Source organism: Podarcis filfolensis, assembly GCF_964270895.1.
Source record: "Podarcis filfolensis genome assembly, chromosome: 9".
NCBI lineage: Eukaryota > Metazoa > Chordata > Lepidosauria > Squamata > Lacertidae > Podarcis > Podarcis filfolensis.
Window position 1 is genome coordinate 48,639,440 of NC_139610.1, and position 27,289 is coordinate 48,666,728.

The 27,289-nt window shown below is 42.1% G+C and overlaps 2 long non-coding RNA genes across 4 annotated transcripts in view; one reads left to right on the top strand and one right to left on the bottom strand.

Annotated features, from left to right (window-relative positions):
- Positions 1-27,289, bottom strand: part of LOC310742542 — a 140,820-nt gene that overhangs the window by 106,790 nt on the left and 6,741 nt on the right. The gene's annotated exons all lie outside the window — the stretch shown is intronic.
- Positions 21,035-26,329, top strand: LOC310742581. Of its 3 annotated transcripts, none has more exons than XR_014538578.1 (3): positions 21,035-21,057; positions 23,991-24,121; positions 25,845-26,329. It is a non-coding gene; the product is annotated as an uncharacterized lncRNA (long non-coding RNA). The 3 variants fall into 3 exon arrangements; XR_014538579.1 differs by lacking the exon at positions 25,845-26,329 and adding an exon at positions 25,398-25,561; XR_014538580.1 differs by lacking the exon at positions 21,035-21,057 and adding an exon at positions 22,438-22,680.

Here is a 27,289-nt window from a genome sequence, read left to right on the forward strand (position 1 = left end):
GGTATCTATCATGATGCTCATCCTAGTTCACAGCCAAGCCCTACAATAATTTGCATAAAGAACCCAAACCCAAACCTCATTAATGAGGTAATAGTACCATAAGAAAAAACATGTTCATTATTGTTATGAGTTTGGCAGGGAGGACATAGGCTGTATGTGAGATCCTTCTAATCCCTGGATCTGGAAAGTGTGAAAATATAAGCCAGAGTAGTTTCCTATGTAGAGGTGATAGCCTGGGTGATGGGCCATTACGGGAAACAAAGGTAAGGGGCTCTGTGTGAGAAGAAAAGCCGCAAGCTGGAGATAGAGTCAGAGAAACAGTTGAGAACAATGTTTGATTGCTGTTCAAATCCAAGGCTGCAGCTACAGGAGAAATAAGACCCAGGGCAGAAGTCTTGTTGGAATAAAAGTATAAACTCATACCAAAAAGCAGCCACCTCCACCTAAGGATCACGTTATATATTGTGTAAATAAATCATATATCATAAAGACACCACAGTCTCGGCTGTGCCCTATTTCCAAAAGGAACCCTGAGTAAGAGCCTAGAACCCCTGGAACCTCTCACTACTCGGCGACTGGGGTGACATGCAACATTATAAATACAGGATTGCTAGTGAAGTATTGCAGCATCTATAGAACGTTATACACCTAATGTCCCAACCAGTAAATCAATAAAATTGTTTGCTGGTTGCATAAGAACAGTCACACATTGTTTGCACAGGGAAATAATCAACATGAATTGCATCCAAGTATGAGACTTACAAAGGCACAAGACAGGATGTGAAGGGAGAGCCTGGGGCAGGGCAGAAGGGAAAAAAGAAAACATCAGTGGCTCTGAGGTAACACCAGTTTTCCAACTCACAAAGTCCCTCAGCAGCCTTCATTCACATCTTGAGAAATGACAGAAATCAGGAAACATGACTTTGGGTCGAACGCTTTTGTCCTGGTCTATCAAAAAAAAAACACAAAAAACGAAACCAGAATAATACCAGAAAATTACTGAAAACTGCACATTGAACTTTGCCACTGGCAAGGATCCCAGTCAAACAGAAATGTTAAAGTTCTTTTCCTACATGGGGCCTCCTGTATTGGGGTGTCCCTACAGACCTATAGGTGGTTGCAACAGGTTGGAGTAGGGGCCTTTTGCCAGAAAAACAAGCCCTGACCAGTATTATTTCCTATTGCCTATCTTGTTTATTAAAGACCTATTTTAATTTATTTTTTGTCATGGCATGCCTGGCTTTGTTGAAATATGCTGAAGTCCCGTGGAAGGTGGGGGGTGGGACCCTCCATAATTACCATGTTTACCCTTGTTTACTTCCAAGAATTTTGTTAAGTATTTAACCACTTTGAAAGAGGAGTACGTCTCCCTGGCATACAGATGCCTAAATAAATAAATAAACATTAACTCTCCATCTGCAGAACAGAATAAAGCATGTAAACAAGAATTAGAAGTGGCCAGCTCCATTGCTAAGCAAAAGGTCTGGTTTCAAAGAATAGCTTGTGAATTCTGACACTGTTTCTACCACAGACAAGAGAAAAAGTTTATCACCCAAACTTTAAAACGTGTTTTCTTAAAGAATAGCAATCAGAAACAAAGCATGCAGGAGAAGTAACGTAATATTATTAGCCTGTTCTAGAGTGCTCAATGACTGAGTGCAGAATGGCAGTGGAGATTTTGCACTTCCAGATGAGACATGATCAAAAGGCTGGCCCCTTTACAAGTCTGTTATGTTTCTGTCTAAGAAAACACAATTTGCACACAAGCAAACAAACTGTTTCATTATAAAACTAAAGGATCGATGTGAACCAGATAAACTCCAAGTTAGACTGCTGAGGAAACAAACTTGCAGCTAAGTCTCAACACAAGTTAACCTCCTATACCGAATCAGTAAATCAATCTGGATCCGCATCTTCCATGGTGGGAGTGGGAGAGGAAAGATTTACTTGATACAATTTTAAGGGCAAGTAGCTCATGCCACCTTTCACTGTTAGGACAATTAGGCAAACACAGTACTCAAAACCATCATCTGAAAACAAACAAAGCAATACACTACTACCAATTTTTATTACTCTTTTAAAATGCAAACAATTCAGGGGAAATATAAACTGCATAATCTTCCGATATACTTTTTGGCAACGTTAGTTCTGCAGCAATGCTACCCTATGTCTATTTAAAAGCAGATCCCATTGATTCAGTGGGGTTTCCTTCCAGTAAAGTGGAAAGGATTGCAATCTAAGAGAGAGTTGTATTTTCCAAGTAGGAAAGCGGGGGACCTAAAAGAACATAGGACTATATGTGTGAATGTTTTCACACTATTTATCTACCCTCAAAGCATGGCTGTAACCTTATCCATTTTGCTCCTGCTACATTCCAGCATCTACCATGATCAATACCACATTTTATTGGAATATAAGTTTTCCCCCACTCACAATTTCCACATTTGTAAGCAATATCATTTGTCAAGCTTATGACTGCTTCAAAGACAGTTTCAGCAAAAGTTCTAAGGATGGATCACATTTGTAGTATACTAGCATTGCAAGAGGCAGGTAAAAGCAACATAATTAATAACAGCAATTATTTTTAAGCTTTTTCTACAAAAACTGTGCTTGAACAATCTTTGTGTTTCTGTAGGGAAGCAATAAAGACAATTTTGGCAAACATCAGGAATAGTTTTGGGTTGCCAGTATACTTTTAAATGCATTCTGAGGATCTATCCTTCCTTCCATTTGCGATGGACTATTTTCAGTTTGTTAGATGGAGAGATGGTTCAAAGGCAATAGTTTTGCTGCCTGACCCTGTGCCTGTTTTTGAAATATCTTTCTGCTTTTGAAATATTGGAGACCACTTATCTAACAACAAGTGAGATTGAAAGCACTATCTTCCATTCTAAATTGAGATAGTCTGTCACAAGACTATTCTCTCTCTTTCTCCCCTCCCACACCCCTTCACAACCCAATAGCAGGAAATCAATGCTGTTACCCTATGGGGGGAAATTCAGCTGAGACCTAACAGAAGCAACATTCAGGTTGGTTTTTATCCACTTTGCATGCTACTGGCAAGCCAAAGATTAGATAATGAAAGTGCCAAAAGATTAGCCTGTTCTAGAGTGCTCAGTGAGTGCAGAATGGCAGTGGAGATTTTGGAAAGGAGATTAAGGAAAGGAGAAGTATTTGCAGTTCTTCTTCCTAACATGCATGGCTACGAAGTGAAAGGCATGCCACAGATGCCAATGCACTCTACAACTTCAAATGTGGTGCCTGGCCCAATTGCCCATGCAGGGGGGCAGCTGGGTACACATGCCCTGGGCCTCAGAGGCCTAAGCTGGCCTGGAGGTTTTGGCAGGAAGTGGCTGCTTTTTGGTATGAGGTTCATACCTTTATTCTAACAAGACTTCTGCCCGGGGCCTCAGACAAGCTCTGCACGAGCTTGATTGCTGTTCCTCTCTCTGAGCAGTTGGATTACGGCGAGCACCTTTTACAAATTCGTGTAGTAAAACTTAAAGGGGAATGGCAAATGATTTCGCTTCCAAAGGTCGGAGAGTAGAAATGCAAACCACTATTAGTAGCAGTATTCTTGTTATTATTTTTATGTGTGTAATGGGTGTTCGCTAAACATAAGTAAATCAAACTGGACTGGACTAGACTGGTATCACTGGTAAGCAGTTTTCATGGGCAGGGACCCACCTTCAAGCAGGCAGCTTTACAGAAGGGCCATAGCTCAGTGGTAGAATATTTACTTTGCATGCAGAAGGTTCCAGGTACAATCTCCAGAATCTCCAGGTAGGACTGGGAAAGATTCCTTCCTGAAACCCTGGGCAGCTGCTGCCTGACAGTGTAGACAGTGTTGAGCTAGATGGCCATTGGTCTGACTTTATATAAGGCAGCTTCCTATACTCCTAGTCACAGTAAGCAGTATCCGCATTGTTCTTCCACCATATTTTATGTGCAATTGCTTCTAATGCATTTATTCATTGAGAACTGCAAAACTGAAACGAAATACAGTGGTACCTCGGGTTAAGTACTTCATTCGTTCTGGAGGTCCGTACTTAACCTGAAACTGTTCTTAACCTGAAGCACCACTTTAGCTAATGGGGCCTCCTGCTGCTGCCGTGCCGCCGGAACACGATTTCTGTTCTCATGCTGAAGCAAAGTTCTTAACCTGAGGTAATATTTCTGGGTTAGCGGAGTCTGCAACCTGCAGCGTATGTAACCTGAAGCGTATGTAACCCAAGGTACCACTGTATACTATCTCCTCCATTATGTGCATATAAGAGGATTTTTGGAAAGACTTTTCCCTTTATGGCATTGGTTATTCTGCCAATATAATTTAGAAGATTTAGCAGATTGAGATTCTGTAGCCCATCTTAACTTTCCATCCTCATTATCAAAAGTGACCCCAAACACATGCAAAATGAGCATTTGGTCAGCATACCTTTTATTTTTTGCCAAAAAGCAATGGAAAATATAAGCATCTCTCTCACTTATCTTCCTAATTTCCTGAGTATGATATATATTTCTCCACATTGAGTCACATGGCTGGGCAACCAGGGAATCTCAGTTTCAGGGGCCTGCTCTAGCCTGTCAAAAGAATCAAATTACAAGGAATGTTGATGTACTTCTACACTAAGAAGAAATGGAGGGAAGAATGAATAGGTTTTGTAAGACTTTCGTAGAGAGCACTTGCCCCAAATGTTGAAAAGAAGCCTTGCTGGCTCTTGTATCACCAGAAACAAACATAAAATGTTTGATCCATCTTATATGCATGGATCCAAATATATTTTACTTAGGAAGTGCATATCTCATATTTTATTTAGATTGAAAAAACCTACAGCACATGTAGCTAATTTTGTGCATTAACAGCCTGATGTCCTGAAAGACTAATCCAGTATTTAAAGCAATGTCAGAACAGGAAAGGGTAGAAATAAAAGAAGAATTAATCATAAAGACATAATACATGTTAAGAAATGTCTCTTGCTGGGAAATACAAAAAAATTCAAGGAATGAAAGGGTGCAAGCCAAATGAGGCATGTTGGAGCATCCTGTCATTAACCCATCTTACATATAACAACTTCAATATACACGTTTTCCTCAAATACAGAATACTATTTATTTAGCTGCTATCATCTCAGTTTAATACATACTGGTAAGTATGGAACATCAATCTTTCAAATAGGTCAAACAATTTTATAATGAACTAGGCACAGTTGATAGGCAAGTTCTAGTGAAAGTAGGGACGCGGGTGGCGCTGTGGTCTAAACCATTGAGCCTCTTGGGCTTGCTGATCGGAATGTCGGCGGTTCGAATCCCAGCGACGGGGTGAGCTCCCATTGCTCTGTCCAAGCTCCTGCCAACCTAGCAGTTTGAAAGCACGCCAGCTGCAAGTAGTTTGCAAGATACTTCAAAGACAAACTTGTTCTGCATTCTAGCAACTTATCGTGACCAATTCAGTCAGGTTGTGCAGTGCTACATCTGGCCCAGTATTATGGGATCAAGTTCCATTGATGAAGCCTGCTAACATGGACAGGATACTTGCAGTAATGTGTCCAACCACATACCCCGCTGGCTGGTTAAAGGTAGCCAAAGCAGGATGACAGGGTGGGTCCTGGATGACGTGGTGCCCACCACACATAAAGAAACAGTGGTACATCAGCTCCTTAAAAAGCCCACCCTGGATCCAATGGTGTGTATTAACTACTGACTAATACCCATTTTAGGGGACACGGGTGGCGCTGTGGGTTAAACCACAGAGCTTAGGACTTGCCTATTAGAAGGTCAGAGGTTCGAATCCCCTCCACGGGGTGAACTCCCATTGCTCGGTCCCTGCTCCTGCCAACCTAGCAGTTCGAAAGCACATCAAAGTGCAAGTAGATAAATAGGTACCGCTCCGGCGGGAAGGTAAACAGCGTTTCCGTGCGCTGCTCTGGTTCACCAGAAGCAGCTTCGTCATGCTGGCCACATGACCCAGAAGCTGTACGCCGGCACCCTCAGCCAATAAAGCGAGATGAGCGCCGCAACCCCAGAGTCGGTCACAACTGGACCTAATGGTCAGGGGTCTCTTTACCTTAATACCCATTTTAGTGGGGGAGTGGGGGTGGCAGAGACTGTGGTCCATGGGCTTCATTTAGATGATCCGCAACATGTGTATAAAGAGCACCTAGATATTGAATTCTATGGAATTCAAACTGTAATGCAATAAAACACAGTAATAAATAAATAAATAAATAAATAAAGCAATAAAATACAATTAAAGGTCATACAGCATCTACCACAGTGCACTGCAATGGCTGCAACAAGCTGAAAAATCGTAAAAAGGTCCATCAAGACAATCAGCAATTTTCAAGTCATCCATAGGAGCAGGATGTTTTGGAAACACTGGCACGGGTCTTTCTGGTGCCATCTTAACAGAAGAGAAGGCAAACAGCAGCACTCTACCCTGCAGCCAGGCAACAGGTGATTGGGTTTGATTTTGCTTTGCTTTTCAGATTTTCCCAGCACTGGGAAAACAGGAAGCCACTCTCAAAAATGGGAGGGGTGGATTCTGGTTGAGGGAAACATCATGTGAATGATGTCCAGAAATTCTTGACTTGAAAACTCATAGTAAAGCATAGTGTGAACAAGCCCCTATTTTATATTCTGCTGATCCATGACCTAGTAAGTGGAAGGCTGGAGGGAGATTTGAATTAGGAATGTGCCAGGTTGCACCACACACTCTTAGCAACTATGCCAAACCATGCAGATAGCAATAGTAAGTATAGCTTTAAAATCAAATACAGCATGAAAAGTCCCATATCAATATCATAGATGGAGGGAGAGGGGGGAAGAGTAGCCTTGCTACTTAATAAATAGGGTCTTTTGGCTTTAGGATGGAAATGTTAGAGACCTATTTCTAAAGCACAGTTCTATGCACACTGTTAGCAATTGACGTGTTCCCAACTAGCAATTTGCAATCAATTGTTGCTTAATGGTGATGGAACAAAAGGGGGGGGGGAGAATTTGAAAAGTGTGTATATATTTTCTTGCTCTCCTATACCGAAATACCTTGAGTTTTTCCATGCCAATGGCATTTGGCAATTATAATCACACAGTAAAATACCTAAGGTTAATGAGTAACCTCAAAAGGAAGTTACTTCACATAATGACAGCAATTTCTCTGAACTAAATGTTAATAATAAGGCCTGTAATACGGTAAGAAGGAAATGGTGGCAACTGGTAAATGGAACCCCGTTGCCTAGAAACAAGTCCTTAAGGTATGAGCTTTTCCCCTTCTTTCTTTATCTCTCTCTCTCTTTCTTTAAAAGCAGCAAGCAAAACATTTCCAGCCTGAGCTGATTGTGGAAGGTACACATTTTATAACTCCAGCAAAGTTCTCCTAAGCAGGAAAACAGTAGGAATGGCCTTCGTTTTATTAACAACCAGCCCCAGACACACACACAAAATTAGTTAACAGTACAGTTTAAAGGCCCGTCTTAGTGTGTGATAATCAGTTTTAAAAAGACAAAGAAAAATAATAATTAGATCGCAAAAGTCATTTGAAGCCACTCTTCATGCAGCACTTTTGTGTTAAAAGCATTAAATAACCAGGCAAAGATGCAAAGGGCTGGATCGCACCATTTTCAGAGAGACAACCAAAGGGTTGTGCAACCACCTGCACGTCAGTAAAATTTCAGGAGGCTGTCTCACTTGAGTCAGACAAACAATGCCCTCCAGCCACGAGAAGTGTGCACTAAACAAGAAGCCACAGTTTCCCCAAACTGAGTGCTTTTTAACCCTGCCAGCTGCTTAGTAGTGGCAAAGTGTTTGGGGTTTCAGGTGATACTGGGTGCTTCCAGATGTGTGGGATATGTGCTCCTGAATCATTCCATTATTTTGCAGTGTCTCCAAGATGTCATTGGCATCAAGACACCAGCCCATTCCACCACTTCCCTCTCCCCTGTAAAAACAAAAATTCCCTGCATGTAGTAAACCAGCACAACAGGGAAGAGGACTGTGTGAAGTAAGCCTTAGTGAGAGGTGGCGGTAAGCCCCACTGAAGACAGTAGGTAGGACTTACTTCTGAGTAGATGTACATGCGATTGCAGTGTTAGCATATGTGGAGTCTGTGCAGAATCTACTGTCAGTCATTTAATTGGATGGCCCTGGTTTCTATTTCTTAGAGTGAGCAATTATTCCCATTCACTGTCTCTACACTGTTGTTGTTTTGTTTAGTTTTATTTATGATTTGCTTCCCATGAGGCATCCCGACTTACAAAATAAGAAGAAAACTGCTAGATATGTTTTTAAAAAGTTAAAATAACTGCTTATATAAAACATTTTTTAAAATTATATACACACAAACATATATATACGCACACAGTTTAAAACAAGAATAGCACATATACATTCAAATCCAATACAGTGGTATCTCAGGTTAAGTACTTAATTCATTCCGGAGGTCTGTTCTTAACCTGAAACTGTTCTTAACCTGAAGCACCACTTTAGCTAATGGGGCCTCCTGCTGCTGCCGCGCCGCCAGAGCATGATTTCTGTTCTCATCCTGAAGCAAAGTTCTTATCCCGAGGTACTATTTCTGGGTTAGCGGAGTCTGTAACCTGAAGCGTATGTAACCCGAGGTACCACTGTACAGATAGATATCTCCAATTAGAAGGCTTCTTGAAAGATGAACCTCTTTAGCAGGCATCCCCTCCCCAAATAAAAACAATAGAGAAGGTGCCTGTCTGATTTATTACTGCAGAGGGTTTCAAAGGTAGAGGTTGTCACACTAAAGGCTCAATTCTGACATCTTGTGGAACGGACTTTTTGATAGGATGGTACCTGCTCCGGCCGAACACAGCGATTGGTTGGCATTGTATGTACAGTGATGTTACTTTTTTAAGTGTCTGTTTATATCTTTCGAACATCATTCCCTTTAATTAACCTGTTTCTAAATTCCATTGACTCCACATCTTCAGCATTCTTTTTCTTCTTACTAAAACAAGATGTTCAAATCCCTTTATCATTTTAGTTTTCCAGCGCTTTGATAATCTCTGAAAAACAAGCTAGTATGCACTACAATACGAAATTTTCTAAAAGTTGGTGGTGTCTTTTTATCTAATGGCATTATGATACTTGCCCCCCTCCCTTTTAACCTTCAGTCCCTTCCTAATTATTTCTGACAGTGAATTTGCTTCTTGTTTCCCCCCACTGCTGAAGCACCCCAAGCTGAGATTTTCAGTGAGCTGCCACTATCATAAGCTGTGCAGTGTTATGTCTACAGGAAGAATGTGTAGTTCTCACATGTCTGTGTTTACAGGAAGTGGTTCAGTGTCTAAGGGTTAAAAATATCACAAGAATACAACATTCTCATTGCTCGGGAATGAAAAGCAATAGATAACTTCCTGGATAAAAGTACATGAGAGTCAAGAAAAGCAGTGCAGATTTCACTCGATCAGCTTCCAATTTGGGGATTATTTTCCACCTTGAGGGAACCCAATGGTTTGGGCAGGGGTTCCTAAAATGTGGTCCATGGACCACCAGCAATCCACAAGCTACATACTGGTGTTCCAAGTAATGCGTCTGTGGATTTGTGGTTGAAGACAAGAGATGGCACATCCATTGCATTAAGTATCCATATTGATATTTAATAGTCTTGCTAGAAGAAGAAAAGAGGAGGAGGAGTTGGAGGAGGAGTTTGGATTTGATATCCCGCCTTTCACTCCCTTTAAGGAGTCTCAAAGCGGCTAACATTCTCCTTTCCCTTCCTCCCCCACAACAAACACTCTGTGAGGTGAGTGGGGCTGAGAGACTTCAAAGAAGTGTGACTAGCCCAAGGTCACCCAGCAGCTGCATGTGGAGGAGCGGAGACGCAAACCCGGTTCCCCAGATTATGAGACTACCGCTCTTAAGCACTACACCACACTGGCTATTGTTTCTTTTATTTCTTATATTGCCTCATGTTGTATTACAGTCTAAATAATATGGAATTCATCTTGTAATACAAGAAAATACAATGTATGAAAAAATAAAAGGAGAAATAAAAAGACAATGTAGCACAGGACAGCGCATTTGCTACGACGGGCTGAAAAATCATTAAGTGGTCTGCCAACACCCTCAGCAATTTTCAGGTGGTCTGTGTTCTGGAGAAAGTTTGGGAACAACTGGTCTGGGGAATCAGAGTTTTGGGATAATCCACTCTCAGCATTAAGGCTCACTGGGTGACCATGGACCAGTGACTCCCTCCCAGCCTAAGCCATCTTATATGGCTCTTGAGAGGATAATGCGGTAGGAAGAGAAAAATCCCAACCCAGACCTGAATAACTGGAGGTGGTTGAGGAATAAATGAAACAAAGTGTTCTTAACTTTCTGCTCAGCCTGTGATGTGCAAGAGGCTGCATCATGTCATAATAGCGCACCAAGGTAGCTTCATTGAGGGCCTCAGTTCCCATTCCTGTGAGTGACATCATGTTAGCTGCAGAACTTGGGAGCCGCAGAATCTAGAGAAGGTATGAACGTAAATACAGCTTACATGAAAAACTTCCAATTTAAACGTCTTAAGTAAGTACAGGTGTTTTGTGGTTGCTACTTGCTGATCTGGCAGCAGTTGTTAGTCATTTGATCAGAAGGCCCATCTGCAAAGATCTAAAAGATAAAAGCTTTGATTGTCTGGCCTTTATATTTGTCTGGCTCCTCTTCACTCATTCTTGCGAACTGACAAAGCTTCCAAGAGGCAAGAGAAACCTACCCAAGCCGTGCTGCTTAACAGATGTGCAAAAACTGAGCTGCCGCAATATGTAGCTGATAGTTTGATTAACTGTTCCTGATGGAAATCACAGACTTCATACTCCTTACAGTTACAGGGTATAATTTCAAGAGGAGTTGTGTTTTTTTAAAGTTTGTCACAAGCTTTTCTCTGCGTGATACTTGAGTTAGCTTACAAACAAACTAACACACTCCCCCTAGACATCTTCCTGGCTGGGTGGAATATTCTTCTCCATATCTGGGGTGTGTTAAGGGTCTGGATGTGTGCAATGCCAGCTGTTGTCAGAGAAGGTATGGGTGGTCCTAGGACATCCAGGATCTGCACTGATCTCATCCCAACAGAAGGAGGAAAGCGTCTGAGGGGATTTAAACAGGTTTGCACTGCACATACTGTAGGATTCATTTTCTGAAAAAGTTAGGGACTCAAGAATCATGAGTCTAGATTAGAAGAAGCACACAGCCAGTGGTGGAGAAAGGAACACATGGTAGTTCTAAGAATCCATATGTCGGCACAGGTTCAAAAACCATGACCATCCTTGGAGTCCAGAAGGAAACCAAGTTAATAAGCTGCATACAATATGGTGCTGTCTAGAACAGGTATGTCTAACATTGCACCACAAACAATGAATGACAGGTCTGCTTTTGCAAACAGAGGAAGATGTGGCATTCACTCCTATTTCTCAGACAACTGAGTGGATCAAGAAGTTAGTTCTCCCAATGGAAGGTGTATAAATTGATATCCCCCAGGGTGTTCGGACCTGCGGTTTCATGAACATGTTAAAAAGTCAAATATGTGGGTGATACAAATGCGGTTAAAAGAAAAAGGAGCTGCAATAGAACTCCAAAAGGATCTTTCTGAACTGAGTGAATGGGGGATAAAATGGGAAACTGCAAGTCAAAGTATGCAAGTGTAAAGTGATGTGCATTGTAGCAATAAATAAATAAATAAAAATGTATATACGCTTGTGAGATTTGAACAGACAGTGACTGACCAGGCAGACACCTCAGGGTCCTAGTGGAGAGACCAATGAAGATGTCAACCCAGTGTCTAGCAGCTATGAACATGGCAAATGCCATAGGAGGGATCGCTAGGAAAGGGGATTGAAAATAAACTTCCCAATATCATAATGCTGTTATGCAAATCTGTTATGCGACTTCACTTCAGAGACTGTGTACAGTTCTGGGTGCCTCAGCTCAGAAAGGATTTTGTAGAGTTGGAAAAGGTTCAGAAAAGGGCAACCGGAATGATCAAGGGGTTAGACAACATCCCTATGAGGAAAGGTTACAACCACTTAGACTCTTGGAGATTTGGAAAATATTATGCAGCTTAGTAATGTAAATAAACAAACCAACAAATATTTGGGGTTTTACAGATGGGGGGGAGAGATGAAAAAGGGGAGGCATACATGATAGAGGATGTGTAAAATTATGCATGTTGTGGAGAAAGAAGGTAAAGGAAAGTCCCTCTCTCATAATACCAGAACCCAGAACCATCAATGGAAGTTGAATGTTGGGAGTTTTAGGGCAAAGGAAAGTCTTTTATCACTCAGCACGTAGTCAAGTTATGGAATTAACTCCTACTAGATGGAGTCAAAGCCTTATATTCTACGAATTTGACTAATTATTTTTTAAGGCCATCCAAATAGATGGTTGTCAATGGCCACTAGACACAACAGCTTTGCTCTTGGAGGGAACATGCCTCTGAATACCAGTTGCTGGGAACTGCCAAGTGAGGAAATCACTAGAGGGCTTGCCATAGGCATCTGGTTGGCGACCGTGAGGAAAGGACGCTGCACTTAGGTTCAGTCCATGGGCAGTGAAGTTGCCTGCCTTCATGTGGATTGCAGAAAGAAGATACTGACCATCCTTGGTGGCACCATCCAATAATAAAGTACTTTTATATAAAAACAGATATTCGGACCACCTCTAATGATCTCAAAATGTACAATTTGATCCTATGACAACTCTGCTGGGATACTTACAGTGGTGGCTGGTGCCCATTGGGAGTGGTGGAGTGGCAGGCATGGAGGCCAACAGTAGGTGACGCAGGAGGCAGAACTGACTAATTCTACTTTTGCCCCCATCCTCATCTCTGTCAAGTTCCACAGTGGCAGTGAGAAATGCCACCCCTCCCTTGGACTGAAAGTAAGAAGGTAGGCCAGTGGTGGAGTGAGTTTGGTGGGGCAGTGCCCCATTTGCCCCAGTGGACCATTCTTCACAGGATACTTCTAGGAATCAAATGAACCCTAATAGCAAAGAGCTAACGGGGAACTTGTAAACAGCAACATGGATGCTGATAGCACAAAAAGGTGGGATTGTGCTCCCTCAGCGTTGAAAGAGTGGTTGGTAAAGTTTTGGATTTTTTAAAGAAATGGCCAAACTCATGAAATTTGTGTGGCTAAGGGATGGAGAATTTCAGGAATAACTGGCTCTCATTTACTAAATTCATAAAAACTAGATACAATCTGGATACTGATAAATGCATAGGGTATTTCTCTGTGGTAAAAAAAAAAACAACCACCAGGATAACAGCAGGCTTTTTAGTTAACTTTATTTAAGTGGTTTCCTTGTTATAAAAAATGAGTATCTATGCATATATAAATTCCGTATACTACATATATATTGTATTTATTCATTATTCAAAGTTTTATCACTCTGCTACTGTCCAATATTTATGGAATTTGTTTTCAAATACTTTTTTTATTAAAAAAATACACTATTCTTCAGATTATTTTGCCTTTTAAATAATATACTCTTTTAATCACCACCTCTCTTTTGAGTATTGGTGGAAAGTTAATGTTTGACTAGACTAGGCTTGGGCTCTATTTTCTCTCTGCATTGCTAACAATTCTTTTGAGTGACATCGAGTCTAAGCATAGTCATGGTTAAATGCATTCAACAACAGCTGGGAAAATGGGTCACTTGTTGACAGCTGACTAACCCCATTTCAGAGTGAAAGCACAGGATGTGTTCCAATGGCTCGACATCCGAAGGGATTTTTTTTCTTTCTTTCTTAAATAACTTACAATGCTTTCTCTAGGGAATGACAAATTTCTCATTTCCAGGACTTGTTAAAGCAGCCGAAATAGCCACTTCTAGGAAATTCTCATCAGGCTTCAAGAACCAGCAGCCCTGTCTATTTTTCACACACACACACACACAAATGCACAAATACTCTTTTTTTAAAAAGAGCCCACAATGACTTTGATAAAGTATACTTGAATAAGAGTCCCTTGTAAGCTGAATCAACACCATTTCTGAATCAGCCCTCAAAAAGAGTCAGCAGAAAGCATTGGGAAGATATCCCTTCCCCTCCACCTTATGTTAAGCATGCAACATCCTTAGTCGGTGACAGAAACAAAAGTGTTTATTGCACACCAATAAAACATACCCAGGCTCAAAACACGCATAGAAAGTGGGTGGAGAGGACCATTTCCTTCTTAGTCTTTGCCCAATAATTGGGGGGGTCTAAGTGCCCATTTCCTTCCTGGGGGCCTCCTGTGGTCACAGGCAGAAATTTAGCAGGTAGCACTATTCTGAAAACTGCAACTTAATGCCAGGCAAAGCTCCACCAACTTGTTGTGTGTGCAGGTTTCCCAGGTTAAAAAGCACACTGCAGATTTATGCCCGGTGGGTAGGGGGTGAGGAGCAGGGACAGAATGTGGTCCAGTCCAGAAATAAAACTTATCGCTTATCAAGTTGGCCAATGAATTGTCTTCCCATCTCTCAGACAAAGACGTGGGTAAGGAAAGAATTCAAGGAGAAGGCTACCTTAAATGGTTGAAAGAAGACAAAATACCCCCCCTTCCTCATTTAAGACAAAAACAAAGGGGTTTTTTGCACCATCTGTCCATGTCTGTGCTCCCTCATGCTCCACACTGAGAGGATTTGTGAGGGATTGAAGTGCACCTTATAGACTAAAAAAATCATTGGCGGCTGCTTAAGCCCTGTTGCCCAGACAATGGCAAGGCCCGAGAATCCCCTTCCTCCTTCGTCCCTGCCTTCCTTCCTGTTGAGTGTTCTGCCTGACTAAACAAACTAAATGTGCCTAACTCCCCTCTTGCAGCAAGTGGACTTGACCGGAGCTAAAACCAACAAAGACGGATTCTGATGGGAGCTGCCCAAGCGCTGGGCACAGAGTCAACAAGCAGGTCTCATTGAAATGCTAATGAGGCCATGTACTCCACAGCACCTCCAGTGTCCTTAACTTTTCAACCCCCCCCACCCCAGCCAACAGCAAGCGATTTACAAGCTGCTCTAATGACTCACTAGGCTAAGCCCAGTGGCCTAGACTCAACAGCTGAAAGGGTTTGCAGGGTTATCGCATTCAGGCGGATTTCACGGCAAATCCTCCTCATCTGCCATTATTTTGTTGTTGTTGTTTATTGATATACTGCTATATAATAAGAAATATACGAAAGCGGGTTACAGAAGGCTCTATTTGCAATCGCTTACTGCTATCGCAAAGTGCCTAGATTTACTGAAAGGGTAAAAAAGTTAAAGGTAAAGGACCCCTGACAGTTAAGTCCAGTCACGGACGACTCTGGGGTTGCGGTGCTCATCTCGCTTTACTGGCCGAGGGAGCCGATGTTTGTCCGCAGACAGTTTTTCCGGGTCATGTGGCCAGTGTGGCTAAACCGCTTCTGGAGAAACCAGAGCAGCACAAGAAAACGCCATTTACCTTCCTGCCAGAGTGGTACCTATTTATCTACTTGCACTTTGACATGTTTTCGAACTGCTAGGTATCTTTTTGCAAACTGCTTCATGGGTGGGTTTTTTTAAAAAAGCAATCAAGGGGTGTATACATTTTATGAAATAAATAAATATGTTTAAAATTGTGCATTGGAAAAAGAAGACATTCAGACACACAAAATAATCAGTTGTTTCTGGTGCCCTTCCATTTGCCATCAAATCTCTCTGCGGCTCTTGCAATATGGTGAAATCTACCTCCCAAAGACACCGTAAAAAAGTCTCATTGCCATTCACATTCTAGAGGGATTCAGCATATGCATGCAGCCAGATGCCCAGAAGTACGGATGTGTTGATTTCTTCATTAAGGCAGTGGTGATACACTGGGCTAAGGACTTTGGATATAATATCCAACTTTCATCCTGGGAAAAGTTATGGAAAGAGGAAATAAAATTTACTGCATGCTGTTCATTGAAAGAATATTACAGTGGTACCTCAGGTTAAGTACTTAATTCGTTCTAGAGGTCCGTTCTTAACCTGAAACTGTTCTTAACCTGAAGCACCAGTTTAGCTAATGGGGCCTCCTGCTGCCAGAGCACAATTTCTGTTCTTATCCTGAAGCAAAGTTCTTAACCTGAAGCACTATTTCTGGGTTAGCGGAGTGTGTAACCTGAAGCATATGTAACCTGAAGCGTATGTAACCCGAGGTACCACTGTATATGAAAATGATGCATTGCTGGTATCTAACACTGAGTAAAATTGCTAAAATGTACTAAACAAGTTCTAAACCGTGTTGGAAATGTAAAGAGAAAGAGAGTACTTTTTACCATATGTGGTGGACATGTAAATTGGTAAAGGCTTTCTGGGAAATGTTATATAATGAGTTAAAGAAAATGTTTAAGAATACATTTGTTAAAAAACCAGAAGCCTTTTAACTAGGCATTATAGGTGAAGAGTTCACAAGAGAAGATCAAATACTTTTTATGTATGCAACAATGGCAGTGAGAGTGCTACTAGCCCAGAGATGGAAGGAAGGAGAAATACCAACAGAAGAAGAATGGCAGATGAAACTGATGGAATATGCGGAAATGGCGAAACTGACAAGGAAGTTCCGAAACCAGGAAGATCAAGTATTTTCTAAAGACTGGAATACATACATAATTTACTTAAAAGACCACTATAAACACTTAAAATCTTTGGCAGGGATGTAAAGACACTTATAATGTGGAAATGATTTAATCATAATTATGATTATATAATAGCTAGATAAGGGTAAAAGATGCAGTAAATTTAATCTTAAAGATGGAACCCATGGAGGGATGGAAGGAGGTGTAAGAGTTTGAAAGAACTCTGTATTTTAATGTTTGAAATCACTATGTTTTATATGTATAAAAACTTTCCAAAAACTTAATAAAAAAAATATAAAAAGAAGAAGTGTGGATGTGGTTCAGTTGTGGATGCCCAATCATTGTATCTTAAGAAAGTCTTGAGCCAAGAAGGTGCTGAATTCAAGACAGTTCAGTCCAGAAGGTACACACTTTGATTTAAAACAGTTATTCAAAAGTTGGTTTCTCATCCTGTCATGATGGGTTTGGGGGGGGGGGTTTGTGCTTAGACATGTGACTGCACTCTATAGCATCAAAGACCTCATGCATCATTCTGTTTCTACCTCTTCCCCTCCTAAAGCTTGATCTTACTAGCTTTTGCATACTTAGGCTTTTGCTACCGCTCTCAGGGAGGCTGCAAAAGACTTGGTTTGTTTTCTGGCAATAAATGGCAGCAGAATTTTTGCCCCACTCCTGCTATAGGACAATTATGTTTGTTTTTAGCTACTGTAAATAAAGGTGTTTAAAAAAATATTGTTTGTATGTGTGTACTTTTAATAAAAGGAGAGAGGGAGGGAAAGATTTGTTATCTGTCTGGGCAAAAAGCATGGGGCTCAGAGTCAGAATAGAGGTGGTAAAAAAAAAGTACAAAACTGGATCCTATCCAACAGGACATAAACCCAGAAGAATTGCTTGGTCTTGTGATATAAATAGATGTTATATAATAATTGTTATCGTCTCCAAAGGTTTACAGTCATACACAGCAGCACTGCTCCAAAGTCTGAGTGTAATGAGTTGTTGCTCTGACTTTCAGTGCAGGCTCAGTTGGGTGGCAATTCAGTGCTCAAAGAGCCCCACACTTCATGGAGTACCAGTCTTTGTACAGTCGTACCTTGGAAGTTGAACAGAATCCATTCCGGAAGTCTGTTCGACTTCCAAAACATTCGGAAACCAAAGCGCAGCTTCTGATTGGCTGCAAGAAGCTCCTACAGCCAATCAGAAACCACAGAAGCCCCATCAGACATTTGGGTTCCAAAGAACGTTCACAAACAGGAAGAATCACTTCCGGGTTTGCGGTGTTCGGGAGCCAAACCTCCAAGTACCAAGGCATTCGGCATCCAAGGTACGACTGTATTCCTCAAGGAAAGATGTCAAATGGCTTCACCATTTGAACTTGGAGGTTGTTGCAGTTTCCCAGCTATACAAGATTTAAGATGGCTATCGTATGACTTTGCAGCACAATGGTATACTTTTATTTATCATGCATTTGATGACTCGTAAGTATAACATGTTGGATACAACCTTTTGTTGTCATTTTCTTCTAAGAGACTCTCAGGACTACTCCTCTCAAAACAGTTACCCTTCCAAAAAGAGAGAGAGAAATTCCAGCGTACTCACAATAAGGAACAGATCACAGGTATCAGAATAAAGACTGGAAGCTTCATGAAACATTTTAAACAAAGGGGAGATGAGAAAGAGAGAGAAAGTCACACTTTCCCATGTAAATTACTTCACAACACTTTTAAACTACTGCCCTCCCCACATCCAAAACTGAACCCCCAGGCATTTGAAGGAAATGCCAGGGTCTCATTTGAAGGAAGGAGATGCAACAAATCCCCTGTGGGGGAAAACATGTGTTCTTTCATCACTGGGGGATAAAATCACATCTCCCGGAGATGTCCATCTTTCACTTCCTGTGAAACCCAGAAGCAAGGGTCACTTGCATTTCAACTCTTCCCTCTTTGTTTGAGCATCCAAAGAGGCCCTAAGCTTCTTCCAGAAGTGGAATTTACCCATAAATGTTACTGTACAATAGCTTTTACCTGACCCAAAACCCTTTAGATAGGTCAGGCTGTAAATCTCTTTAGCATAAGCAAAAGCAGGAAACGACGCTTCTAGCTGGAGCAATGCAGAGGGAAAACAGCTCTGCCTCCGGATGTTTTATGGTGTGTCCTCTTATACCTTAACACACCACAATTAGCATATTGCTGCAATCACCAATGGCACTTTCCCCTTTAACTTCCCCTTGAATTGCCATCGAAGCTCATCAAATGCTTCCAATAAAAGGAAGCTAGCCTTTGCTTTTACTACACTGCTCGGCAATGCAGATAAATTCTAGGGCTCAGACACATTCTCTCTGCTGGCCCCACTATCAAGAAGGGAAGAAAAGTCAGCTGAGGAACCCAGTGTGATTTTTATAGAAAGTGTACTCTATTGGTAGAAATACAATAAGGTTATCTGTTTGGGGGATTTGTTTGAAATGAATATAATATGAAATCCAGTAATATGTTGGGGGGAATTAGGGGAAAAGATCATATTTGCCAAGCAAACCAACTTATCTTATATCAAATATCTTGCACTGAAGGGAATTCTACCAAGTCCATCCTAACAAGAATCCCAGCATGGGAAGATCAGCCATGCTTCAACTGGAGATATATACAGTGGTACCTCGGGTTAAGTACTTAATTCGTTCCAGAGATCTGTACTTAACCTGAAACTGTTCTTAACCTGAAGCACCACTTTAGCTAATGGGGCCTCCTGCTGCTGCTGCGCCGCCGGAGCATGATTTCTGTTCTCATCCTGAAGCAAAGTTCTTAACCCGAGGTACTATTTCTGGGTTAGCGGAGTCTGTAACCTGAAGTGTCTGTAACCCAAGGTACCACTGTATATAGATGATATAGATAAAGATATGTGCCAATTAGCAACTGTGCCTTTTGTTCTGGCATGATGAAACTGATCTCCCTGATATTCTTGCCTTGTGTGTCTTGTCTTTTAGACTGCAGGGACATCTTATATTTATTTATGAACAGGGCCTAATTAAAGCAGGCATCCTAGAAATAATTAACAACTATCACCATGGTCTTTTGCTTTTGTTTCTGTCAATCATATACAGTACAAGCAGGAGTGTTGGAAAGGGCCCCACCGCTGCCACCTGAAACTCAGTGTATCTTTGGGCTAGATGAAGAAGCGGGTCAGAGCTACTGGTATAGTCCTTCCCCATGTTTAGGGGGGATGTGCATCCTGTTTTACAAAGGATACTGCTCTGTTTGAAGGGCTGGCAGAGGGCCATCCTCTTTCTGAAGGCAACCTCTCTTTTTCAGGTGTGGGAAACCTTCTCCAGATGTTATTGAACTACAACTCCCATCATCACTGACCATTAGCCATGTAGCCAATGTTTCCCTGTTCCTGTTTTATTTGAAGGGTGGCTTAGTATAACTCCAGTTTAAATATTTTTAAAAAGAAGGGGGCCTTGAAGTTGCCCATACCTGGACCTGGACAGCAGGCTGAGAAAGTACCCATGGTCACTTTCCCACTGTGATGAGATGTATTTAAAAATAAATTATGCAGCCCACACTTCCTCCCAAAGAGCCCATGGTGGAAAAATATGTCAATGCTAAAACAATGTAATTAAAACTTCTAAAACCAGTTAAAAACAACCTCGTAAAAGGAATCACTTATTCTCAAAACTAATGATTTCATGGCTGCCACGGACAGATCTTTCGGCCATCAAATGCCTGGGTAAACAGGAAAGTTGTTTTTTTTTTCAATTTCCCTAAATATTAAGAATGAAGCAGAACGATGGAAGGGCATTCCACAAATGGGGAACCACCACTGAAAAGACCCTGTTATGGGTCAGTCACTACCAACTGGGCAACTCCCAATGGCAGCACCAGGAGGCTGGAGAGAGGCAAGTGGCTGGGAGAGGAAGAGTGGGGAGAGGTACTGGCTGGCACCCAGCCCCCTGCCCCCTTGAAGAAGCTACCATCTCTAAGCTCATGCTTCTGGGAAGGATTTACCTCAGGATTAGGTTCTGCTGAGGTTGTAGGCCAGGCATAGGCATAGGCAAACTCAGCCCTCTGGATGTTTTGGGGCTACAACTCCCATCATCCCTAGCTAACAGGATCAGTGGTCAGGGATGATGGGAGTTGTAGTCCCAAAACATCTGGAGGGCCGAGTTTGCCTATGCCTGTTGTAGGCCATCTGCCTGAGTGGCTGCAGCTGTTCAGGATACTCCCCGAACCAGTGCACCTTCCACTGGCGCTAGGGAAAGGAGAGTATAAGGACAGCCTGATGGGGATAGTGGGGGTGAGGTATGTGGGGTAGGATTAAGATTATTAAAATGCCTTTTACTGGAAATGGTTTCGTGTGCGGCATGGTGTCCTTTGGCGGGGGGCTGTTGTGTTTTCCTTTAGGCCGTTTCCAGAGTGAGAGACTGAATGTGGTCCAAGTGAAAAGTGGTTTCATGTGCCTTGAGTGAGAGTCCACCCCACCGTGGAAAAGTGGGAGTGTTTAGCCTGTGTCCCAGGTGAGAGCATTTGTTCTGTCTAGTGTAACTCTTCAGCTTTTCACTGAAAGGATGCTTACACTTTGCCAGTGTGCTACATGCAATCCAATAGAGAGGGATTTCCCACAGGGCCAAGCTGACACCCTGCTATGGAAGCAGGGCAGGGGGAGGTGTTTTCTTAAAGGCTGCGTAATCCCCGCAATAAAACAAAACATGCTGCCCCGCTCTCAAGCAGCTCCCATACATTCCAGTCAGATTGCACCCGCAGTTAATTATAAACATGCAAGATGAGGGAAGCCCTGCTCTTTAACTCAGCTTTCTCATAAACACACCACTGTTTCTTAAAGCCTTTTTAATAAAATGAAATTTTAAGAATCAAATGCGCTCAATGATTATTATTATTCTTGGGCACTCGGACATTGGTGTTTTTCTTGAATCTCCTGCGGAGGAAGATGAGGCACTGCAGTGGCAGCAGGTGCAGTTTGATTCACAACCGAGCTGACCTTCTGTAGGAGCATGGCAGGAATTTCAAATAGGATTAGCCACCCCAGACAAGAAAAAGGTCACAGGACATTTCCACTGGAAATTCTCATGCAAATAGGCCTTTTGATACGCATGACGTTTTTTTTCCACACACATCTAATAGCTATGCATACAGAAAAAAGGAAATACTGAAACATGATGGCTAATGTATGTTAATCTTGTGAAGGTGTTGACTTCCCAGAAAAAAAAAACCTCAGGCTGCCAAAGGATAAGGGCATCACAGACCCTGCCTAGAAGAGAGTCCTAGCAATATTAGGACCTTGCAGAGCTGTGCAAAGGAGCAGGGCTTGTGCATTTTGATTTTGATTTGTGTTAAGGTTTAAATTATGGGGAGAGGGAGAATCCTTTTGCCTTAGTTTGAGCACCGTTGGAGGTCATGTACTTCCTTTAAAATCTCAAACATTGCAGCAGTTACATGGTGGTAAGGGAAAGCACTCAAAACATACTCAGAGGCACTATCCTCTTTACTGTTGTGTTGAAACTAGGTAAAGGTAAAGGGACCCCTGACCGTTAGGTCCAGTCGTGAGCAGGGACCAAGGAACGGGAGCTCACCCCGTTGCGGGGATTCGAACCGTCGACTTTCTGATCGGCAAGCCCTAGGCTCTGTGGTTTAAGCCACAGTGCCACCCGCGTCCCTTGTTGAAAGTAGAGTCCTGGGCAATTCTTGCTATCTTCATCTCCACTGAGAACATGAGCCTTACTGGATAAGGCCAATCAAGTCCAGCATCCTGTTCTCACAGTGGCCAGCCAGATGCGTATGGAAAGCCCACAAGCAGGATCTGAGTATAATAGCACCCTCTCTGCCTGTGATTCCCAGCGACTGTTATTCAGAGACATATGGCTTCCAAAGGTGGAGACAGAGCAGAGCCATCATGGCTACTGGCCGTGTTTCCTAATGGGCAATGTTTCTGAGGACAGCAACTGTGGCATTCTGAAGGCGAGGCAGTTGAGCTCCTTCTCTATCCAGTGACTGAATGGTGCCAAACCAAGCTAGAAGCAGGCCACTCCCAACAAAATGTCACTGGAATCTATTCTTTTAGATTAACCATGAGGTTGTATTGAAGTCGTGTTGGAGCGAGAGCACAATTACAGACACTTAATGTAAGTATGGAAGTGAGAGCTGGACCATAAAGAAGGCTGATCGCCGAAGAATTGATGCTTTTGAATTATGGTGCTGGAGGAGACTCTGGAGAGTCCCATGGACTGCAAGAAGATCAAACGTATCCATTCTTAAGGAAATCAGCCCTGAGTGCTCACTGGAAGGACAGATCATGAAGCTGAGGCTCCAATACTTTGGCCACCTCATGAGAAGAGAAGACTCCCTGGAAAAGACCCTGATGTTGGGAAAGATGGAGGGCACAAGGAGAAGGGGACGACAGAGGACGAGATGGTTGGACACTGTTCTCGAAGCCACAAACATGAGTCTGACCAAACTGCGGGAGGCAGTAGAAGACAGGAGTGCCTGGCGTGCTCTGGTCCATGGGGTCACAAAGAGTAGGAAACGACTAAACAACAATGTAAGTTTGAGGTAACTTGCCACAGCATGTACATGAGGGCTTGGTAAACTGAAGGCCTCAACTCCTCTTTGGGGGAATGGGGTGAAACTGGAAGTAGTCCATCCTTTATAAACGTTCATCCTTTACACCCCATTTGCTGTCTAGAACCCAAGCTATGCTGCCATCATATCAACTGTCTCTCCTTGGGATGAAGTATATTGGGTTTACCATGTTCTTGGGTTTAGGAGAGGACACCTACCAGAGGACACATTTCCTTTGAGAAATGCTGTGGGTTGGATCCCAGCTCCTTCCACTATCTATCCAAGGAAGATCAGTAGCAAGTATGGAATTGGGCATGAGAAAAATGGTAGATACACCGAACATGTTTAGATAAACTATGTTTCCGAATCCCATCCACCCAGAAAAGTTCATGGCTGAACCTGGAGCTCCCTGAAGAGTGCGCCATATTCTTAGAAGGGTGAACCAAAGGGTTTCAGTCTTTCAGATAAAGGCCTCACTCTCCCTCATCACAGATGGATGTGTGCCTGAATGAATTAGTGTGAAAGGAAGGCCTTTTTGCCACTTTGCCCTGGTACATATTAAGCCACGACAGGGATGATGTTCTATTAAACAAAGACTTTTAAAAAGAAGTTCGGACTACTGTTAAAATTATGTCAGTTTGGAGTATGTTAGAAATTATTTTAAAAGCTATCATTGAATATTACTGTTTTTCGATTCAAATGCCAGTTAAAAGTAGGTCACATGATATAGGTTGGGAGAAGATCTCTGGTATCGAAAGATGACAGCATTGACTTAAACGGTATTGGCTTCTTTGCTCTGGCTACATCAAGGGAGATATTGGGGAGGGGGGAGACGCCTGTTGTCCAGTGTTAATTTGAGGACTTTATTTTTTAGGATGGAAGGAGGCCCTTCTCAACATGAATGAAAACATTAGCACAGGAAAATTTTAGCAGGGCAACTCCCTCTGAGAAAAGTCAGCCTTGGAAAGAAATGTGTACCATTTGAATTCACAAAACACTTGAAAGGTAATGATTCTTAAATTAAAATGGCAAATTATGTACCGGGACAAAAAGCTTTTTCCACCCTGATGGGTCTTAACAAGAGCAATAAACCATGTCTAACTGCACCAATATATAGCTACCATCAGCATATTGCTAAGCTACTGCACTTCTGGCTAAATCGGTTTCCTCTTAATTTGCCCTCATTGCTGAAACAGAGGGGGGAAATGCAACATACTAGTTTTTACAAAGCCTACAAATATGAAAGGGTGAAAAGAGCTGAGAGATGCAAAAGGGCGGGAGCTTATCCCTTATGTACACATTTACTTATTTCACTGGGACATTCCCTATATTTCAAAATAAGGAAAAGAGCAAGCATTGCAGTAAAAGTTTGCTGCTTAGAGTACTATGTATCTCAGCCACTCTGCTTACTTTGTTTCCATACAAGGGTGTTTTTGGCAAAATATAAACTTGCAAGAGATTTTCAAGTTGGGCAATATACTGTATTAGGATTCACCAGAATGCAACAATATCATGGCAAGCTTTTGTGTTTTCCAGAATTTTTCATCAGGCAAGATATGGCACAGGGCAATGCAGTGGGGTTCATTTTCTTAATTTGACAAGGAACAATACATTTGTTTACGGAGTTTTGTCTTTTGTGACAGCTGAATTTCTGAGTTCACCAAATTACCAAGGATAATGGTTCAGTCTGGACCAGTCATTATTTTTTTATTTAAGTAAGCAGATTGCCTCTTTAAAGCCAGCTAATGCTATTTAAGCAGATGGTAATCTGCTTCCAGTTTGTAGAACATTTATTGAAGGGCAGTGGCACCCCTTTTGGGGGCTTGTTTGTTTGGCATAAACTAGACACGATCATTTGATTTAAAATCTGTTTTATAATGAGGCATCTGCTTTCACTTTATAAACATTAAGTCTTTGCTACAGGGACTGCAATAGACCAGGATGAGCCTTCCCCATCCTAGTACCCTTCCAGATGTTTTGCACTACAACTCCCATAAGTCTTAGCCAGCATGGCCAGTGACGGAAGCTGAAGTCCAAAACATTTAGAGGGCACTAGGTTGGGGAAGGCTGAACTATACTTATCACTTAAGGATTGAGAGGACAGTAAAAAGCCTGTAGGCCAGACCTGTGACCCTCCAGATAACGTTGGACTACAACTTCCATCAGTACTAGCTACCATGGCCAGTAGTTAGAGGTGATGGGATTTGTAGTCCAGCAATGGAGGGACACAGATTCTCCACCCATGCTGTAGATGTCACAGTTTGTATTGATCTGGATGCAGGTATTACTGGTGAGGGGGTTAATGGAAGATAATCCAATATTGGATGAAGATGAGAAATTAATCAATTGTTATGGAAGGACTGGGGAAATAGAAGAACAGAAGGAGAGAAGCAGATTTCAAAATGAAATAGTCACATTGATATTTATGTGCTTGAAGTACTTGTATTCCTGTTCCTGCCTTCTGCCTGGCCCTACCAGTCCTATGTCAGACCAGCCACCATCTTTACCACTAGTCCATGAAGACACCTCTGCACTCTCTTTTTACTTTACGAATTTGTCTTTTTCAAGCAAAACCAAAAGGGAGAGGAGAAGAGAAAAAGGGTTCAACTAAGCCAGATCTTTCCAAAGCACACTGACTTGGAATTTAGATCCACTGAAATAAATGAGACTTGCTTACGAGTAAATATGCAAACTGATTCTAAGCATGTTCTCTTCATTTTCCTTGCAGATTTTTTTTATCACAACTCCTAACTCTTCAGAAAGGTGGAAAAGGCAATCTACCAGGAGGTCGTCGTATATCTCCAAGCATGTGATTTTACTTTGCGATGTACCATTCTTTAACTCACACGCATGATTTATCGTGGCCCACAAAAGCTGCTCTGCAATATTCCAGCATCTCTCTCCACCCCTTGCCATCCCACATGGAGCCTTAGCTGAACTAAAATTTTGCAAACCTTTACATTGTTCTTCCTGACACCGGATCAGCAAAGACAAAAAGCAACTGCCAGCTCAAAAGCAACCCGGTGATAGAGCCTGGTGCTATCTAATCAAGGGCAAAAGGTCACTTCCGAACAACTGGGCAATAAAAGATTATTTCCAGCCACAAAACAGAAAGACTCCATGGTGGATGCTTGAAAGAGGAGGGGTGGAAGGAGGGCAAAAGGGCTCCCGTCTGTGGGAGGAAGTGCATTGAATAAAGCCAGCAGACAGGAACCATCTGGCTCTGAGCGTGGTCTGTTCTTAAGAAGACAGAGAAAGCCCCCTCAGAGGGGCCAGTGACTCCATGCAATGATTCAAACCTTTGTTGTAATTTAAAAGCTGCTTTCCCAGGCACCAAGAAATTGAAAAAGACAACTTTCCCAACACAGGGTCTGAGGGACATGTCTTATCACATGCTGACTGCAAGACACATCCCTCATTTTTTATACAGCTCTTATTAAAAAGGTTGGATCCTAAGAAGTCAGTAAATTGGAATTCCTGACTGTTAAGAATCGGATAAGCATGAATGCACATTATATTTTAAATTCAGGAATGGTCTCTTTGGCTTTCTTGCTAAAATAACCTTCCTGGTTAGGTGGCCTCACCAGATGAAAGCAAGGAAACGAAAGGAAAGATTAGCTAACTAGTTGCCTACAAAACAGCAGAATGGCATGTATTTCCACACAAATAGCACTGAAAGTTCAGTAGAGACATACATAGTCACTTTACCTTGCTAAACAGTCTGGAAGTTCTAAGCTGTTCAGACAGACAAATATTCATTCTTGAGGGCCCAAATATTCACAAGACAAAAAGTCAAAACCTTCACACCGTGATGGATGACTGTTCCCCCTACCTACTCCTACATGCACAGTTTGGGAAAGGAGATAGAAAGTCACTTAACCATTCTTTACATTGACAGTCACCATTGGATAGCAACAGAGGAAAGTTCAACTCAGAAGCTCAGCTTGATACACATTCATTTCAACATAGGAACAGCTTCAATGCAAGTCATGGCAAGCCTGGAGATTGGCTGGGGCCTAAACAAGAGTTACCTGCTGTCAGCAGGTAGATAAATTCTGTATCTTTCTGTTGTGAAGTGGTACATCACATGGCAAGATGAGAGGGCTCCAACCTTAAGCACACGCTAAATGAGGCCTGAGGGGAACTGGTGACCCTCCTGATGTGTTAGACTTG